Below are 20,607 nucleotides of genomic sequence, written 5' to 3'. Positions count from 1 at the left end.
TATTTTTAAGTCATTTGAGAGTACCTTTGAAGATGATAGAAAATAGATAAAAGAAAACCCAATTGAAGTCATTTCAAAAAAGGAGAAAAGCAAGTCTCTCTTTCTTTTGAAAAAAAATGAGTATTTGCACTTTTTTTTACTATTCAGAAATTAAAAAAAAATTGTTCTGTTATGATAAGAAAACCTCAGACCAAGTAACTGAATAAAGTAAAAGCAGAAATTTCTGAAATATACTTTGGATACTGTGGCCAAAAAGATATTACCATGAATTAATTGAAAACATGTATAGCAACCAAAGGCTAAAGGTTAATTAGTATGTCATTAGAAAGATTTGTCATTATCTAAAGATGAGTATTACTAATAATGAGCATGATTCATTTGTAACTAGTAAGGCAATTGTCAAGAAGAACTGAAGCTTAGGAGCATCAATGTCTTAAAGTAAACTTCCTTCCTATTAATTCTAATTATTGACCAGAGAATAAACTTATCTCAATTCTATCAGAATATGAACATTGAAATAAGTTATGTAGACTATATAGTAAATAAGTAAAATTTCATCACCTAGAAAATACTTAATAAGCTGTCCTAGGCAGTTGTTCACATTGTAATCTCTAGAACCTATATACATATGTTCTGCTACATAGAAAAATGATTTAAGGATTTGATTTTATTATGATTTCTAAGACGGGCACATTATCTTGGAATGAAGGGATTCAATATAATTATAATAATCTGTAAGGGCCTAACTTAGAGACAAGCTAGAAGATGTGAAAGCAAATGTGAAAGTGATACTAGACTACCAGCCATGAAATGAAGATAGCCAGTAGAAGCTGGAAAGTCAAAGAAACAGATTCACCTCTGAAGCCTTTAGAAGGAATGTAGTTCCACCAGAGCCTTGATTTTAGCATACTGAAAGTTATTAAGCATTTATTCCCACTAGAACTAAACATAGCAATCTTGTGTTATTTATGTTGGTTAGGGTGAAATAATTGGCCATAGCAGCCATGGAAACTAATACTCAAGCATAAATATTTACTTCAAAATGTTTTTTATTGTTTAATTTCCAGTAATTTATGGGGAAAATTAAAGCAGAGTAGTAATAATTAATGTGAATCAGAGCTGTTTTATACAAGAATTCATTTAATAACATTGGAAAAAATAATATTAAGATTGTAATGATGACACATACATATTTATGTATATATTATATAGATACTAGTTTTATATAGTTAGGTATTAGTATATCTACATCTATCTATCTATCTATCTATCTATCTATCTCTATATATATGAGAGCGAGAAGAGATAAATAGAGAAAAAATGGGAAAAGAAAGAGATATCCTTATTTAGGTGAATTAAAAATATAAACAGTGTAGGGAGCCGACAGCAAGTTCACCCTTGTACCTGGCTATATTGTTATCTCAAGGAACTGCAAGCACATGGCTTACTTGAAAGAGTGAAAGATAGCACTAATTGGAGATGTTTTACTATGTCCACAAGAGTCTGTTTTATGTTAACCAACCTTATCTTGTCTTTTCTGCCAGCTGGTATTGCCGACTTCAAAGCTTTTTTGTTTTCTTGAACATTAGTAACCCTATGCTATTCCTAGGTTTCTAAACTGCATATAAGCTGGAAGTTAAGAACAAACGAGGGTGCAGTCCTGAGTAACAATCCTGGGGTGCAGACCTCCCGGACCCCATCTTTGTCTCTTGTCTTTTTTCCCTTGTCTTGTATTTTTCCTTTTCCTTTAATCCTCGCCCCCCTCATTCAGGATTCCCTTTCATTGCCGGCTGAGTCCAGCAAAACAGTAGTCAGGCACACAGTGGCTCATGCCTGTAATTCTCACTACTCAGGAAGCTGAGATCTGAAGATCATGGTTCAAAGCCAGCCTGAACAGAAAAGTCTGTGAGACTCTTATTCTCCAATTAACCACCAAAAATGGGTATGGAGCTTTGTGTCAAGTGGTAGAGCACTAGCTTTGAGGGGAAAAAAAAAAAAGCTAAGGCACACTTCCCAGGTCCTGAATTAAGACCCCAGGACCAGCACTAATTAATATTAATTATAATTATAATAGAATGAACGAATTTATGACTTTTCTTCCATTTTAACACCTATATCATATTACATTATGCTATATTATATTATTTACTTGGTACTATGTCTTGGACTGAAGCTCTCAATTACTTGTTCAATTACTTCAGCCACATCTCCAGATTAGCTTTTGGCTGGTTATTTTGATGACAAAGTATTAGGGACTTTTATGCTCATCCTGGCTTCAAACAGTAAACCTGTAGATCTCAGCATCCTAAGTAGCTAACATTGTAGGTATGAGCCATGCACCGAACCCCTACATATTCTCAATGAGATAACAGATATTAATTTCTTGAAATATTGTTAACATCAGAACATGGGAACTCATGTACTACAATTTAATGGGTCTCATTCTATTTACCTACATCTTCAACAAGAAAGCATTAGTAGCTGATTTATAAACCTACCCTTAAAAATAGGAAAAATGTGTAGCAAAATAGCTAGATTGACAAAGTTAAGATTGATGTGCACGAATAATTTAAGTCAAGATTTTACCACAATGTTTTAGAGATAGTCTATACAAATATGACATTTGTGATAAACCATAAAAATATAAGATCTCATTTTTTCATATAATGGTATTGACTAGTTGTCATTAAATTATACTTTAGGCACCAAAGTAATCAACAATGCAATATTTTATTTCATAAAGATATAATATTTAGACTTTAACAATAAGGAATATGAGAATCATTTGATAAGAACAAGAAAGAGTACCCCAAAACACTTCATACCTAAGATTTTGTTTGTTTGTGGGTACCAGAGATTGAACTCAAAGTTTTATGTTTATTCAGTTTGCTTGCTGTGGTGGTGCTCCAATCCTTGATCCATATCTCTAGTCAGGATTTTTACTGGTCATTTTGCAGATGGAGTCTTGTCGACATTTCTGTTGGAGCTGGCTTCCAACCACCACCCACTATATTTCAGTCTCCTCATAAGCTAGGATTACATGAACCATCAGTGCCTTGGTCTTCATTGTCTTTTACAGTTGCTGGTAACAGACCAGTAAATTCCTTAAATATAGAATTATACTGCAGATTTATAATGCAACCAAAATACTCTTGAGCAGTTTGAGGTTATATTACAAATAGGAAAATTTGAAAAAATGATTTTTATATTGGCACTAATAAAAATAGCCATAAAATTAAGGATGACATTCTGAAGATGAATATTATTCAATTATGACTACTCTGTCAAAGGCTATGTAAAATAGAATTACAAATAATTAACACCGAGCATTTTATAATTTAATACAACTCAATTTCTTTAATCAAGACTAAACAAAATATTTTAATGAATATTCTGAATTTTAGATATTTTTTTCTTTCAGTTCCATCCTGTTTGAATTTTGTAAAACAAAATAAAAGCCAGAATCTTTCATTGTGGCTTTTTGGAAAATTAAATAAAACATCCGTTTAGTCAGATAAAGAATATAACTTAATGTGTTATTTACGGGAAATGCCTTAATAAAATTCTTTAGTATTGTATCTAATACAATAAGTTTTAGTATCTAAGGTTCATTGTATACTTATTAACTGCTTGGTTGCATTGTGGTATATTCTTTATAATTTTCCTATATGTTATTATGGTACACTACATTGAATAGAATATTTGCTTTTGTTTCCTTGATTAGATGCATTACTTTACAAGTATGAACATAACAACATGTATGTTATTTGTAGTACACATGTTGCATTATAATGAATATTGTTTGTCCCTTTTCTCAAGAAGCAAAAGAAAGAAAAGAAAAAAAAAAAACACCGGTTCTTTGTAAAACCACTGTAGTGGCATTTCTGGTCTCACCATTTCAATTAAACTGCTTCCACTAATATCATCTATATGCATCTAATTGCTAAAGTAAATGGATAATTCCATTTTCATTTTTCTTTTCACTTAACTTCACTACAGTATATAGTACCCTGACCATCTTGTCTTTCTGTAATTACTTCTTTAACTTCTGAGACCATTCCATGTGTTCTCTGTATTAATTATTATAATATTTGCCTTATCCTCTAAGAATATCTTCTGAAGTTATTTAATACTTCTTCAAATTGATTTCCATGCATACATAGAGATTAATGGTTGACCTACAAGGAAAAGTTCCCTTCTACACTATTTATGAAAAATCTTAAAGAAAATACTAACTGTTCTTATTAAATAAGAAGTCACAAAGTTAAAATAGACTTTTTTGCATTTGTTTTTGTTTTATTTCAACTTTACAGTACTACTTATTGAACCCAGGGCCTCCTACATGCTGGGGAAGGAGTCTACCATTGAGCTAAATCTCCACCTTTCATTTTTTTATTCTAGTGGCTAACACAAGATCTGTAATAGAGTAGTTGCTGAACTAGTATTTATTGAACTTAAAAATAGTGAAATACAGATATTAGGCTTTGATAATCCATTATTAATTTAAATTCTCTACAGTCTTACATCTGATTTTAGAGAATAAAATAGTCTCAAGGACACATTTCTAAGGGTTGCTGAAAGGAGGCTGCCATGTGGTTGAGGCAGAAAGACATTTATTTGGGAGAACCAAACTGCTGGGCCTCACTATAGAGTAGGGTGTAGCGTGTAGCACCTCAACTAATGGTGGAGAGAGATTATACAGGGAAAAGTGAGGAGGAGGTATGGTCACAGCAGATGTGGAAGTGACTTCAGAACCTGAGGTCCTTTTGCAGACTCACAGTAAATTGATTAACAGTTAGAGATGATTACTGGTTTCAAGCACGTGATTTATGGTAAGGCTGTGAGCTATCCTTCAATAATGGGGACCAGGAAAGGGGGCTAAAACTGTATGTGAAGAACATTCACAGTAGGAATAAATAAAACATGAATATTGTTCATTTAGAAAACACAAGAAAATTTTATATGCAAGTTTTTATGATCTTGGCAATATTTAGAGTAGAAATGTCTAAATATATTCCTAAGAACTTTGTAATGCAACTGCAGATGAAGCTAACCTTATAAGTCACAAGAAATAATATAAAACTGGATAGTAACCTATGTGGTACAGACAGAAAATACTTTCAGAAGGTTTTAATTTATTTTATTTTTGCTAGTCTTGGGGCTTGAATTCAGGACCTGAGCATTGTCCCTGAGCCTCTTTGTGCTCAAGGCTGGCGCTCTACAACTTGAACCACAGTGTCACTCCTAGCTTTTTCTGAGTAGTTTATTAGAGATAAGAGTCTCATAGGCTTTTCTGCCTGGGCTAGCTTTGAATCATGATTCTCAGCTGTCAGCTTTCTGAGTATCTAGGATTACAGGCATGACCCCTGGGCACCTGGCTTCTCAGAAGCTTTTGAAAACCAAGCTACTTAAATATTTATATAGTCAAGGAATTCTCCCTCCAAAAATTTAAAGTTTTTGTTGAAGGTATACTTTAAAATTCAAGAATAGCGAAAAATTATTTTCTTTTTTCTCCATTGTGGGGCTTGAGCTCTGGGCCTAGGCACTGTCACTGTGCTCTTCAGTCTCACGGATTTTACTGCGTGGGCTGGACTTGAACTGCTGAAGTGCCAGACTTTGAAGTCAGGCCCCACTTTACCATGCGAACCCCACTTTACCACGCGAACCTGAGATAAGCAGGCCCTGTGAGCAAACCCAGGACAAGCTTATTAGGGCCCAGTCGGTCAAGAACTCTAACCACTGGGAATGCTTAACTCTAACTGCCCCCAGAAGGCCTTGAGCCCTGAGCCAATCAGATTTGTACCTGTGTCCTAATCTTGCTTACTTGAACACCTGATTGTTGTAACTTTGTTTTTTTGCCTTTATAAGCCCTGTGTAATCGCAGCTCGAGGCTTCCTCCAAACCTCCGCTATGTCGGTGGGTAGGACGAGGCCCGAGTTGCAGCTTGCTTGAATAAAGCCTTGCCTTGCTTTTGCATTTCGGAATGTCTGAGTCTCGGTGGCCTTCTTGGTGGTTGTTTTGCGACTTGGCATAACACTGCGATCCTCAGATCTCAACTTCCTGAGTACCTATGACAACAAGTATGAGCCACCAGTGCTGGCTTCCTTCTTTTTTAAAAGGAATATTTAAATAGTATTTATGAGTTATACAGAGGGGTTATTGTGACATTTCCATACATATATGCCAAACATCTTAATCAAACACCCTTCATCTATGTTAATCTTCCCCATTGGCTTGCACCTCTCCTTAAAAAATATGTCCACACGTCTTAATGTATGGTGAGAAAACAGTAAATCCATAATTTGAGAGGATGCATTGGGAGTCCTTACTCAAAGGCCAGCATATGCAGGTGAACTGTTGTCTCAAAGACCTGCAGCCCCAAGAACACACATAACACTGTCAGAAAACTGAGTCGTCAGAGTAGGAGATGAAAAACAAAGTAAAAACAACAACAACAACAAAGAAAAAATACCAACAAACCAGCTCTCCAATGGTGATAAGAAAAGAGCCAGGACACTAACACAGAGATATGTGGTATTCTGTAATGGCACCTGAGTTGATCTATGCCTAAATAGGGTTAGGGCCAGGGGCAGGATCATAGGGAGCTTGAGAGTTCACGACCTAACTTAGGAAAGTCCAGTCACCTATTATCCAATTACCTATTATCTTATTACCCTGCCTCTAGGAATTCAGGCACAGCCATTACCTCAGAGGTGGTATTTCCCTGCCTCCACCATGAAGACAAGACGGTACCAGTTTATCCCAATACTAAATCATCCACCACATTGGCAAGATGGTGCTGGTTAAATTCAGCATCCCTACTTCAGTATCATTGTTCTAATAACATGCATGCATAAAAGTACATAAATCAGACTCACCCTCATTGACCTTTAGATTATCCTTCTACCTCCTGCTGTTTTCTGCCCCCCAAACATAGAATATCTTTTGTTTCTGTCGTTTGTTTATCATTTTATGTGTATATTAATTGTACAGTGGTGTTTCACAAAAGTATTTCACAAAATCATATACTTTAGTCAAATTGACCTATTCTATTGCTTTCACTTTTTCCATCTTGAAAACCACGTTCCATGATATTCCTTATGCTATCTATATACCTAGTCTCACTTCTACAATGATTATAAAGTCAGCAGCTGTTGCTTTTAAAACAATTTAGGTAATTTACTTTGGGGATATTTATTAGATGCCATTTGTGTTAAATCCATTATTGGACAATGATTGATTCAATTAATAATACTATTGATATTATTTCTCAATTAATAATACCTGTGATTTCTCAAAGCATTAATTTGTGGTTTTGGTTTTTGTTTGATGCAAGTCCTGATGCCTGAAATCACAGCCTAGGTGATATCCATGAGCTTTTATATCCAAGACTAAGGCTCTACCACTTTGAGACAGAGCTTCACTGCTAGCTATTTTGGTAGTTAATTGGAGATAAGAGTCTTGTGGGCTATATTGCTGCTGCTGGCTTTGAACCACAATTCTCTGATCTCAGCCCCTTGAATAGCTAGGATTACAGGCATAAGGCACCAGTACCTGGATCTGACTCTAAATTGTCCTTTTATTTGAAATTCCTTCCATCCCAAAGGGAAAATTTTCAACTGATATGGTAATACTAACTGAAGATAAGGAATATACATCAGTTATTTGTTTATATATTTCAAATTTTGTAATAATATTATAATTGTTACCATTCAATATATAAATGAGACAGAGAAGAGATATTTCTGTTCTTCAGATAATAAGATTTCAAACAACTACCTTATGTATGAACTCAATGAAATATTTATTAAGATTGTAATTATAACTTGGCATTTTGTGACTCAAAGGAAAGATGTTTATTACCTTAAGTAGAAATAAGGATTAATTTACTGATGGCAAAGGTAATTTCACAGTTTAATTTCTCAATTTTAATTAATAAGTTTATACTATTTCATTTAATTTTAATAATATAAAATAAAATATTAAATATATAATCAGTTTGATATGGCTCTGGGGCACTAAGATACTGTAATTTCACTTTTTTTCTCTTTGGTTCTAATTTAACTCTGCTAAAACCAAACCAAACCTTTAGAAATATGTCATTTTCATGTCGTGTTGCATTCTGTGAAGGCCTCATGATAAATTTGGAGGGCTAAATAGAAGAACTAAGCAGGAATTTCAAAATTTTATATACACTTTTTTAAGTGAAATAGAAGAGTCAAATCAGTGAAGAATCAAAATTCAGTGCTTGGGATTTCCTAGTAAAATAAGGCCTAAGCACAATGTATTGTAAACATCATGGTAAATTTTATAGCAAAACTATGAGAAAAAAGTGAAATTAACACATTTTCTTCATTTTAAAGCCTCTTTTCTGCAATGTATATAAACATCTGTATGCATTATCACATATTTGTTCACTACACATCATGTATATTTAAAAAAAAATTATGACTTTATTCACAAATCTACCTCAAACTTTTGCCACTGACCACTTATTCTATTACTAAACCCTTCAATAGAACATGAACAAAGTCACAGTAAAGGTACCAGCACAACCATGTTTACTGTACCATGTTTACTGTTGCCAATACTAAGGCTCAATATTTATGTGCATATGACTGATAAAATAATATATACTGAAATGAACTGTAAGAAATGGCAACAAGAGGGCTTCTTATTTTTCTTTGAAGTTTATTTTATTTTTCCTTTTGTCTGAATTTTTCCTAATCTGCTTTTGGGAAGGTAGGAGGGGGCACAGTAAGGTTTGGAACAAAGGGTGAACAAATGCAGCAGTGATATTCACTAGACTGTTGAAAATGACCTATACAACTTGTAGGTGGGCACAAGATGGAAAAACTGGGAGAGAAAATGGGAAGGAAAGGGTGGCATTGTGCAAAAAGAAATGTGCTCTTTATCAGACCTATGTAACTGTAACCCTGTATGTGACTTTTACAATAACAATAAAAAAGCAAAAAATAACAATGAGTAGAAACATTAAAAAGTTTTCAAAATGCATTCAGTTAACATCATTTAATATTTTAAATTGTGCCATTGTAATTTACAGTAATTATGAAAACAAATTTAAGATGACTATTATTATTTTGCATTTCTTTATTGCAACAGTGATATACAGAGGGGTTATAGTCTCATATGTAAGGCTGTGAGTACATTTCTTATCCAATTTGTTACCTCCTCCCTTATTCCCCCCCTTCACCTTCCCCATTTCCTTTCCTCCCCCATGAGTTGTACAGTTGGTTTATACCATATAGTTTTGTAAATATTTATGTTGCATTGGCTTGTCTTTTTATCCTTTGTCTCTCAATTTTGGTATTCCCTTCACTTTCCCTAGTTCCAATACACATATATACAATATCCAGAGTATCAAAATCATTTACTGTGATATCAGGAGTAAAACCACAGGAAAGAAATACAAAATGAAAAGGGCATAATTTCACATAGTATGTTGAAAATAACAACAGCAATGATAAACTACTTGTTTCCATAACTTGGAGTTCGTTTCTCTTAGCATCATCTTATGTGTTCATACAGACATAGTGTTGTGCCAAGTTGCAAGACCACCACCAAGAAGACCATCGAGACTCCGACATTCCGAAATGCAATAGCAAGGCAAGGCTTTATTTAAGTGAGCTGCAACTCGGGCCTTGTCCTACCCACCGACACAGTGGAGGTTATGAGGGAGCCTCGAGCTGTGATTACACAGGACTTATAAAGGCAAAGAAGCAAAGAACAAAGTTACAACAATCAGGTGTTCAAGCAAGCAAGATTAGGATACAGGTACAAATCTGATTGGCTCAGGGTTCGAGGCACCCCAGGGGTGGTCAGAGTTAAGCATTCCCAGCGGTTAGAGTTCTAGACCGACTGGGCCCTAATGGGCTTATCCTGGGTTTGCTCACAGGGCCTGCTTATCTCAGGTTCGCGTGGTAAAGTGGTGTTCGCGTGGTAAAATGGGGTTCACGTGGTAAAATGGGGTTCACGTGGTAAAGTGGGGCCTGACTTCAAAGTCTGGCACTTCAATAGCTATTGAGCTATTGTGATCTTCTACTGAGATTATCCAAATGTGTACTAATTATTCCCAGTGAGGGAAACCACAGAGTCTATATTTCTTTGGGTCTGGATCACTTCACTTATTATGAATGTTATCCAAGTCCTTCCATTTCCTTATGACTAGGGCAATGTCATTCTTTCTGATAGAGACACAGAATTCCATTATTTATATGTACCACATTTTCTTGATACACTCATCTACTGAGGTTTAGGGAGACAACAGCGAAGTTCATCCTGACTTCTGGCTATGCTCTCAAGGACGTGCAAGGACATGGCTTAGTCGATATAGGGAACCAACAGCAAAGTCATCCTGACCTCTGGCTATGTTATCTCAAGGACGTGCAAGGACAGGGCTTACTTGAAGGACAGCACTAATCCGGAGATGTTTTTTTATGTCCACAAGAGTCTGTTTTATGTAAACCATTCAACCTTATCTTGTTTTACTGCCTCTTGCCATTTACCAACTTCAGGGCCTTCCTGTTTTCTTCTATTTTTTTTTTTTTGGCCAGTCCTGGGCCTTGGACTCAGGGCCTGAGCACTGTCCCTGGCTTCTCCCCGCTCAAGGCTAGCACTCTGCCACTTGAGCCACAGCGCCGCTTCTGGCCGTTTTTTCTGTATATGTGGTGCTGGGGAATCAAACCTAGGGCCTCGTGTATCCGAGGCAGGCACTCTTGCCACTAGGCTATATCCCCAGCCCCCCCTGTTTTCTTAAACCCTAGTTAATCCTATGCCATTCCCTAAGCTGTATATAAGCTGGATGTAAAGAATAAATGGGGCTGCAGTCTTGAGTTGCAGACCTCCCGGATCCCATCTTTGTCTCTTGTCTTTTTTCTCTTGTCTTGTGTTTTTCCTTTTCTTTAATCCTCATCCCCCTGATTCAGGATTCCCTTTTGTTGCCAGCTGGCCCTGGCATTGAGGGGCATCTGGATTGGTTCCATATTTTAGCGATGGCAAAGTGTGTTGCCATGAAAATAATTGTGCTGGTGGCTTTGATGTGGTCTTGCTTGTACTCTTTTGGGTAGGTGCCCAAAAACGGTGCTGTTGGATCATAGAGGAGCTCTATGTTTAGCCTTCTGAGGAACCTCCATAACACTTTCCAGAGTGGTTGAACAAGTTTACACTCCCACCATCAATTTAGTAGGATTCCCTTTTGGACACATCCCCTCCAGCATCTTTATTATTAGTTTTCTTCGTAATGGACATACTTATTGTGGTGAGGTGCAATCTCAATGTTGTTTAGATTTGCATTTCTTTCATGGCCAGAGATGTTGAGCACCTCTTCATGTGTCTCTTGGCCATTCTGATTTCCTCTTCAGAGAAGTTTCTTTTTAGGTCTGTAACCCATTTGTTGAGGGGGCAGTTGATTCTTTGAGGATTTGTTTTGGAGGAATTTAATTTTTTGAGTTCTAACTATATTTTAGATATTAGGCCTTTGTTGTATGGCCAATAAAGATCTTCTCCCAATTATGAATTTTTTGAAGACTATTGAAATAGATGTTTCAGAAAATAATACAAGATCTTTTAAGCGTTGGATGTATGCTACAGTCTTTAAACACTGGGTGGTGTTTAGGGAATGTGATTCCACCTTGTTCCTTCAGGTAAAGTATGACAAGATTTCCTAAACATTCTCCTTTCAACCATGATTTTTATTATATTATTTTCACAAGCTTCAAGTTTTTCTTTAAAATATAGACATTAAATTCTAGTTGTCAAATAGAGTCATTATGAGGCCCTGATAAAACAATGAAATGTTATGAGTATTCTCCTAGAATACTATATTATTTAAATGGTAGTTACATCTGTTTACATAACAACACTAGTTATCCAGGCATTATGATTAATGAAGTAGCCATCTTTCAAATTGAATGTAAAATGCAAAATTTATTCTTAGCAGGAACACACTTTTCTGAAGAAACAGCATCCTAGCAATTCATCAATATCATGTAATATGCAAAAACATCCATAGAAAACTAAATATATCCTCTGTGGAACAGACTGATTAGGGCTTATTGCTTGTCAGGGTAATTGAGAAGTAAAGAGATGTGAACACTTTTATTTTGCATCTTTGACTGAGTCTGATTCAACCTAGCCATAGAAACTTTCCTGCCAACTCTTTCATAAATCTCCTAGACTGTACTTTTTTGCACGTCAATCCCAAGAGAATCTTAAGGCTGCACTTTATTGTGCAGCCTAAAAAGAGCTAACATAGGAAAGTATCTCACATCAGTCTTAAGCATATATTCTGAGTAAAAAATCAGCATATAATAATTATTTTCATAATCATGCTTATTACAGCTTTGCTCACAATAGCTATGTGTTCAACGATCAATGAATGGATAAAGACTCTCTCTCTATATATATATATATGTATGTATGAATACATGCATACATATGGATATAGACACGTATGTTTACTCATGGAACTGTGTGGATCAACATGATGAATGAAATAAGCTGTTAAATATCAAGCATTTTCACTCAAATGTGAAATCTAGACCTAAGAGGGTTATGAGAATGATGAGAGACTTAAGCATAAAGAGAGACTGAACTAAGTAGGGAGAGTCAGTGGGAAGGAAGGGAAGTAGTTATTGAAAGAAACACACATATATAGCATATATATTACGCACACACACATATATACATATATACAGTATATAGTGCATATATTACACATACACACAAGAAGAAAACCTAAGAAATGTAAGAAAAGCCATCAAATAGTATTTGAAAAGGGAAATGGCCTTGGGAGATGTTAAAGAAAAATAACAGTAACAGAGGTGATGAGGTTGCTCAAAGCAAAGTATATGAAACTACAGAATTATCAAAATCATATTCTTTTTTCCTATCAATGCATGCTAATAACATACAATTAATAATTGAGATTGCAAATAACTCTGATGAGCTGTAATAAGAATAAAACTTCCACATTTGATTAGAAAATGATTTTAAATAAAAATCAGTGTCCTTGTTGTGAATTTGTAAATAAATGCTTGAACTATTATGTATTTTTAGTTTAAGCAAGCCTTATATATAATATTTTATGTTACATATTATATATGCATACATACTTGTATATAATCACTCCTTAGGGATTCTCAAACATTTTGATTTGTTAGAAAGTATAGTCTTTCTTCCAGTTATTTATTTCCTTTATGAAAATATTGATACATAGAAAACATTCAAATTCACAGACTCAGTAGCATGCCAGTTCTTACTTTGTTATTAAATAATCTAAATGAACTCACTACATCTTACACATAAATACATACGATGCCATTCTCAAAGTAAATTATCTAGCTACCTGCCTCAGGATTGAAAAATGTGTAGGGTATTTTTAACCAAGCACAGTTTTGTCCTCAGTTCATTTATTGGTCCTAAATCTTTTAAATATTTTATTCCATCTGGATTTTGTCTTTCATTTATTTTCCTCACACATTATGTATGTATATATGTATGTATGTATGTATGTATGTATCTAGTGTCTTCAATAACTCCTTTATTCACAAATGTTAATTGAGCACTTACTAAGTGCCAGGAATTGTACTTTGTTGAACAAAAGAAATACTTCTATCCCTTAGTCTATAGAACGTAAAGCCCGGGAAAATATCTGCTTCTAAGTGCAAAATTAACCATATTATCTTTAAGAGAATTTGAAGCTTCTCAAAACGTTTGTAGTCACATCACTTCAAAATGTGATCCGAAATCAATTTTGTAATAACTAGTCAACATAAACTCTCTAATATGATCAGATCAGAGAACTTTCATTATCCTGCAAAGAAGTATACTCTAACAAAATAGTGGAGGAGCTCTAAGACAGATGTTCCTGCAGTAACTCTAAGCCAGGACTCAGGTAAGCTGACACCACAATTTTATTGAGTACAGTTTTCTGTATTCAGATCCATGTCACAATGACCTGTAGAAATTTGAACTAATAGCAAGATGCCATTTTAATCTAATAGGCTTGTAATAAGTTCTACACTACAACCGAAAAGTAAACACACATTTTTGAGGGAAAAGCATGAATTGGAATTCTGGGTAAAATGTTCTTAAACGCAATATATAAAGAAAAATATTTATACTTAGGTCATGTATTCTTTATTATTGTGTTTAAGGTGTCAGTTTTGTTTTTACAGTGTGTTTATATTATATTATACTATAATATCCACTACTCACAATTTTTCACAAGCTCTGACTATTTAAACCTCTCACTTTTAAAATCATTCAATGAACTGCTATTTTTCATTCATATATGCAGAAAGATACAAAGGTAAACTTGTACAAGCAAACACAGAATTTGCAATGACATAATTCAAAGAAGTAAGTTATTGTTTATTTTTAGAAGAACACTGAATTTATTTGGAAATATAATAATTGAACATATAATTGGTTAAGATAAGGCCATATGGTCGTTTTCCTTATAAGATAATCAGAGGTCGACTCAAAAGGAAGATAGCCACTAGAAATGGAAGGTAAAATTAAACGTATGTTACCAAAGCCAAGGAATAGAGTCCTCTAGAAACTGGACAAACAAGGAAGATTAATCCTTTAAAGGCTGTGGAGGTTGCAAAGCTACACAAATATATTAGGCTTGGAACACCAGCCTCCATAATTTTGAGAAAATAAATATATGTACCATTTAGGCCACTAAATTTCTTGTGATTTGTTAGAATACTCCTAGAAATGTAGTACAGATTCTGGTAATGGTAAGTACATGTTACTATATCAAACACCTAAAAATATGGAAATGGCTTTGGAATTGGTTAGAGTAGAAATCGAAAAAAATTTGAAACATTTAATTGATAAGTCTTAATTAAATTGATTAAATCCTTGGTAGAAAAGTAAATGTTAAGCAAAGTGCTGGTGGCTCATGCCTGTGATCCTGGATAATGAGGAGGCTGAGATCTGAAGGTCATGGATCAAAAGTAGCCGAGACAAAAAAGTCCATGAGACTTTTACAACCAATAATCCATAAAATGCTAAAAATGGTGCTGTGGCTCAAGTGGTAGGGTGCTAGTCTTGAGTACAAGGAGGTTCTGGGACAGCACCAAGGCCCCGAGTTCAAGGTCCAGGAGTGCCTCCTCCCCCCAAAAAAAAGAAAGTACATGTTACCTGTTTTACTAGTGAAATTAGAGTAATAAAAAAACAGCCTTCATTTAAACTTTTTTTATATCCAGAAATATTGAGCATTTCTTCATGTATCTCTGGGGCATTTGTATTTGCTCTTTAGAGAAGTTTCTCTTTAAGTCTTTAGCCCAATTGTTAATGGAGTGTTTTTCCTTTTGGGATTAGTTGGTGGGGAATTTAATTTCTGGAGCTGTAGGTATATTTTAGATATGAGGCCCTAATCTGTTGTATGGCTAGCAAAGATCTTAGCCCAGTCTGTGGACTTTCTATATATCTTGCTAATTATATCCTTTGCTATGCAGTAACCTTGCAGATTAATGTCATCCCATTCATCCAAACTTTCTTTGGTGTGTCTCTGGTTCTTTATTAAGAAAGTTTCAAACTGTGTGAAGGAGCCCTAGTGTTTCTCCTATTCCTTCCTGTAAAGTTTTCAGGGAACCTGCTTTTACCTCAAAGTCTTTGATACATTTGGAGTTGATTCTGGTAAAGGTGATATATAAGGATCTAACTTTAGTTTTCTATATGTGTTTAGCCAATACAGCCAGCAGCATTTGTTGAAGAGGTGGTCTTTCTCCCATCCTGTCTTTGGCTCCCTTCTCAAGCAGGTTTATTTCTGGGTCTTCAGTTCTATTCCACTGGACTTCTAGCCTGTTCTTGTGCCAATACCAACTGTTTTTATTACTATGGCTTTGTAATAGAGTTTGAAGTTTGGTATTGATATTCCTCCAACACTGCTTTTTTCTGCTAAGGATTGTTTTTTATACTCAGGGTGTTTAATTGTTTGATATGAATTTTTGGATTGCTTCTTCTATTTCATTAAAGAAAGATGTTAGGACATGGATGGATATTGAATTGAATTTGTAGATAGCCTTTGGCAATATTGCCATTTTCATGATATTAATCCTCCCGATACAGGAAAATTGAAATTTTTTCCTCTTCATTAGATGTGCTTTAATTTCTTTTTTCAGATTTTTGAAGTTTTCATGGCAGAGGTCCTTCATTTCTTTGGGTGATTCCACCTTGGCCCACATAGAATGGCCATTATCAAGAAACCTAGTAACAACAGATGCTGGCAGGGATATGGCAAGACGGGAAAGCTGTTGCACTGTTGGTGGGAGTGCAAAAATGTTCAACAACTCTGGAAAGCAGTTATAGAGGTTCCACAAAAGATTAAATATAGAGTTCCCTTATGATCCAGCAGTCCCATTCCTGGGCATTTTCCCAAATGAACACAAACAAGGTGATACTAAATATACGACCACAACCATGTTCAGTACATTATTAACCATAGCTAAAATATGGAACTAACCCAGATGCCCCTCAGTAGATGAATGGATCAAGAAAATGTGAGAATATATATATGTATATATATGTACACACATACATATACATATATACATATGCACAATGGGATTCTATGTTTCTATCAGTAAGAATGACATCACCCCATTCATAAGGAAATGGAAATGCCTGGAAAAAATTATATTAACTGAAGTAAGCCACACCCAAAGAAAATTAGATTGAATGGGTTCCCTTATTTGTAAGCACTAGAATATGTCTACGATACTCTTAACAGGGGCTATCAATAACCAAATTGCAAAGTGCAAATGGCCAAATATAATGAAGCCTATCAACATGAACTCCAATATATGGAAACAAGACATTCTTATTGTGTCCTATATGTATTTTTTTCTTTTCTCTTAGTTTTCTGTACCTTGTGTCTTGTACATATGATTATTTGATGAGTGGATGGGTAAAGGAATCACAGAAACAGCAGGACAAAGAATGAATTAATGCAACATTGAGACTCACTTGACTCTATTATGGATATGAACTTTACAACTTGGGTGAGAGGAATAGGAAGGGGTAAATGGAAGAAAATGATGGATTGGGTAACAATGCTTCAAAACAAATGTACTCATTACCTTAGTTATGTAACTGTAACAACCCTGCTCACCACCTTTTCAATAAAGGTAAAAGAAAATAAAAAAAGAAACAATCTTTGGAAAATCTTCTAGTATCTTAGAAAACATAAGTATAATCATGACCAGAAGTTTATTAGACACATAACATGAAAGGTAGCTCTGTTGAGGTGTCAGAAGGAAATGGAGAATCTGTTATTAGACACTAAGTAGAAGATGATCCTTGTTATAAAGAACAAAAGTTGACTACGTTTTGTTGAAAAGATAACAAGTAAGTAATGTACTTAGATATTTGTATGAAGATTTTTTTCAAAAGCATAAAGCATACATAATTCTGCTTCCGTGCTTACAATAAATTGGAAGCTGAAGGATGTAAATTGAGAAATGTACTTCTACACACAAAAATAAATCATTTTTTGATGATAGGAAAATCTCAGCCCATTCAAATAGTGTGATTTGTAAATGAGATCAAGGATAGCTGGACAACCACTTTAAGAACAGATTAGAAATATTAATGAATACAACCACATTTTTCAGAAACATCAAAGAATAGAGATACTTTGTGGAGAGAATCAATGTAATAGTTGTGTGTAATGGGGAAGATTCTTCAGAGACATAGGAAGACCAGCACACTCTCTAAAGATTCTCCATTAACAGAAAAACTTCTAACCTAGATAAAAATTGATCAAGTCAGAATAAAGTAAAATCAAAAGAATCCAAAGACAGAATGCAGATTCAGAGGCTCAGAGGACCTCATGGTCCCAGAGGCTAAGACCCAACATATGCAGGTTTTCCTCATTATTTGACAAATAATGGAAATATTTCTGCTGGTTTGGAGCCTGCTTAAGACACACCTATTTTATTAAATAATGTTAAAGGCTAGCTTAAATATTTTGAAGTTATACTCTATTGATTCATTAATTTCTTCTTCAAATTATAATGAAGAATAAGTATCTTTTTAATCTACTCAAGTATTTGCTTACTACTGAACAGCTTGTGAGGGAAAATCTGGTAGAAAATGAGGAAAGGCTTGACACTGTTCAAAAAGAAATGAACTCATTGCCTGATTTATGTCACTGTAATCCCTCAGTACATTGCTCTTACAATAACAATTTTGTAAAAGACTCACTCACTTCCCTTCTCCACTGGCCAACCATTCTACATTATGATATTTTAAGAAAATCTTTGTTCCAAATTAAAATGTGATGTATGCTGTCATATTACATTAGAATGCCAGACAAGCATTTGTTCTAAATTAAGTCTTGAAATGGATCGCCATCGCCATGAAGAGCGTCAGGGAGGCTTGCACGGACAAGAAGAGTGAGTATGACCAGTGTTTCAACTGCTAGTTTGCCAAGAAGTTCCTCAAGGGGGATGATTCTGAGGACCCATGCACCGATCTCTTCAAGCGTTACTAGCAATAAAGCAATAAAGGAGAAAGAGATTCCTATTGAAGGACTGAAGTTCATGGGCCATGGCAAAGAAAATCCTGAAAATTCTTCTTGACTTTTGCTTTTCACCTTGAAAATGGATTCCTCATACAGGAAATTAAGAGGACTTTGGATTTTGTCAGCTTAAGGCCATGAAGTCAGCAATGCGATTTAATGAGTTTTGCAGGAAGTTGTTTCTTCCTCCCATGTGTAAAAGATGCTGCTTTGAGATGATTTCTCAGGTGCTTTGGCAGGCAGGAACTCAGTGTGCTAACTGAAACAATTTTTTTTTTTTTTTTTGGCCAGTCCTGGGCCTTGGACTCAGGGCCTGAGCACTGTCCCTGGCTTCTTCCCGCTCAAGAGTAGCACTCTGCCACCTGAGCCACAGCTCCCCTTCTGGCCGTTTTCCATATATGTGGTGCTGGGGAATCGAACCAAGAGCTTCATGTGTAGGAGGCAAGCACTCTTGCCACTAGGCTATATTCCCAGCCCCTAAATGAAACAATTTCTTGGGATTATTGCAATATAGGGTCTGGAATCTACTTCAAGCATACCTTCTATATGAATCATGATAAGCTAATCAAGATGATCAGGCCTCCTTGAACTTTTGATTTCTGCTGCAAAAGGACAGTACAAACACAGTATGGGGGTCATTGTTCATGAAAGTAATCAGAACCTTTTTGTTTCGTTAAGGAACTAATGCTCTACAAAGGGATCCAAGCACAAGTTTGATCAATATTTGGGAGCATGGATTTACTTATATATAACATTTAAGATTGCTAGTGGCTGGGGTTAACAAAGAGGAAGACACAGCAAAAGGTGTCTGATTTAAGATGTGAATGCTTCAAGACCATTTAAATGAAGATTGTCTTATTTCACATCAAATAACTGAATTATATTTTGAATGGTTACAGAAGAACCTAAATTACAAAGATTCGCTATTAATGGCTTCCATCTGAATTAAGTCAACCTGCATTATAAACAGGCAAAATGCATCTGGTTAAACGTGGAGATGGGTGCTTTGGTTCATTTTCATTGGCCTAACCTACCTTATGTCTATAATCATCAAGATGCAGTAAATTCTAACATTCAGTTTTTAAAAAATAATAAAATCTTGAAATGGTTTTTAGGGGTAAATCAAATCAGATGTAGGAAACAAATGTCTTTGTGTTTTTGTCCCATCAAAAGGCACAGAAACAGAATAACTGAGGATCATAGCATCAAAGGTACCAGAAAATAAAATCTATGATGTAATTTCATACTGATCGGAATCCTTCTATCCTGACTGAAATACATACAATTTCTTATATTCTATCAATCTTCCCCATAGGACAAATTTATGAAGTAAATTAAATGCTCCTATCAAGTTTGGAATTTTTTTTCACTTAATTTTGTCAGGATGATGTACAGAGGTGTTACAGTTACATGTGTAAGGTAGTGAGTACATTTCTTCATTACTTCCCCCTTCATTTTTCTCCCAACTTCCCTCCTCTCCAATGCCCCAAACAAGTTGTACAGTTAGTTTACAACATATTGTCTTGTAAGTATCCCTGTTGCATTGGATTTTTTTTTTTTTTTGCCAGTCCCGGGCCTTGGACTCAGGGCCTGAGCACTGTCCCTGGCTTCTTTTTGCTCAAGGCTAGCACTCTGCCACTTGAGTCACAGTGCCGCTTGTGGCCATTTTCTGTATATGTGGTGCTGGGGAATTGAACCCAGGGCTTCATGTATACGGGGCAAGCACTCTTGCCACTAGGCCATATTCCCAGCCTGCATTGGAATTTTTTGATATTCAACACTTCCATATTAAGAAAGCATCAAATGCATTTTAACATGTATTCTTTCAAAAGATTTTGTTCAGTAAATTCAGGTAATATTTATTTTAAAAATTCTCTATAACTTGTTCTCTTTAGTATATCCATAATTAACTTTGATCCAAAAGTATTAAATGTAAAATTCTAGAAAGTGACATTTTGTAACTTTAATAGAGCATATTACTATGAGAAGTTTGTTTTATTGTGATTGCTTTTAATCTTTCACTATGCCTAATTTGTTAGTTAAAATGTATC

General features: G+C 35.1%; 1 pseudogene; it reads left to right on the top strand.

Annotated features, from left to right (window-relative positions):
- The first annotated feature begins 18,394 nt into the window (after window positions 1–18,394).
- Window positions 18,395–18,617, top strand: LOC125344275 (annotated as a pseudogene).
- The last annotated feature ends 1,990 nt before the right edge of the window (window positions 18,618–20,607 follow it).

This window comes from Perognathus longimembris, chromosome 28 (genome assembly GCF_023159225.1).
Source record: "Perognathus longimembris pacificus isolate PPM17 chromosome 28, ASM2315922v1, whole genome shotgun sequence".
Classification (NCBI taxonomy): domain Eukaryota; kingdom Metazoa; phylum Chordata; class Mammalia; order Rodentia; family Heteromyidae; genus Perognathus; species Perognathus longimembris.
This window is presented reverse-complemented; position numbering and strand designations above follow the sequence as displayed.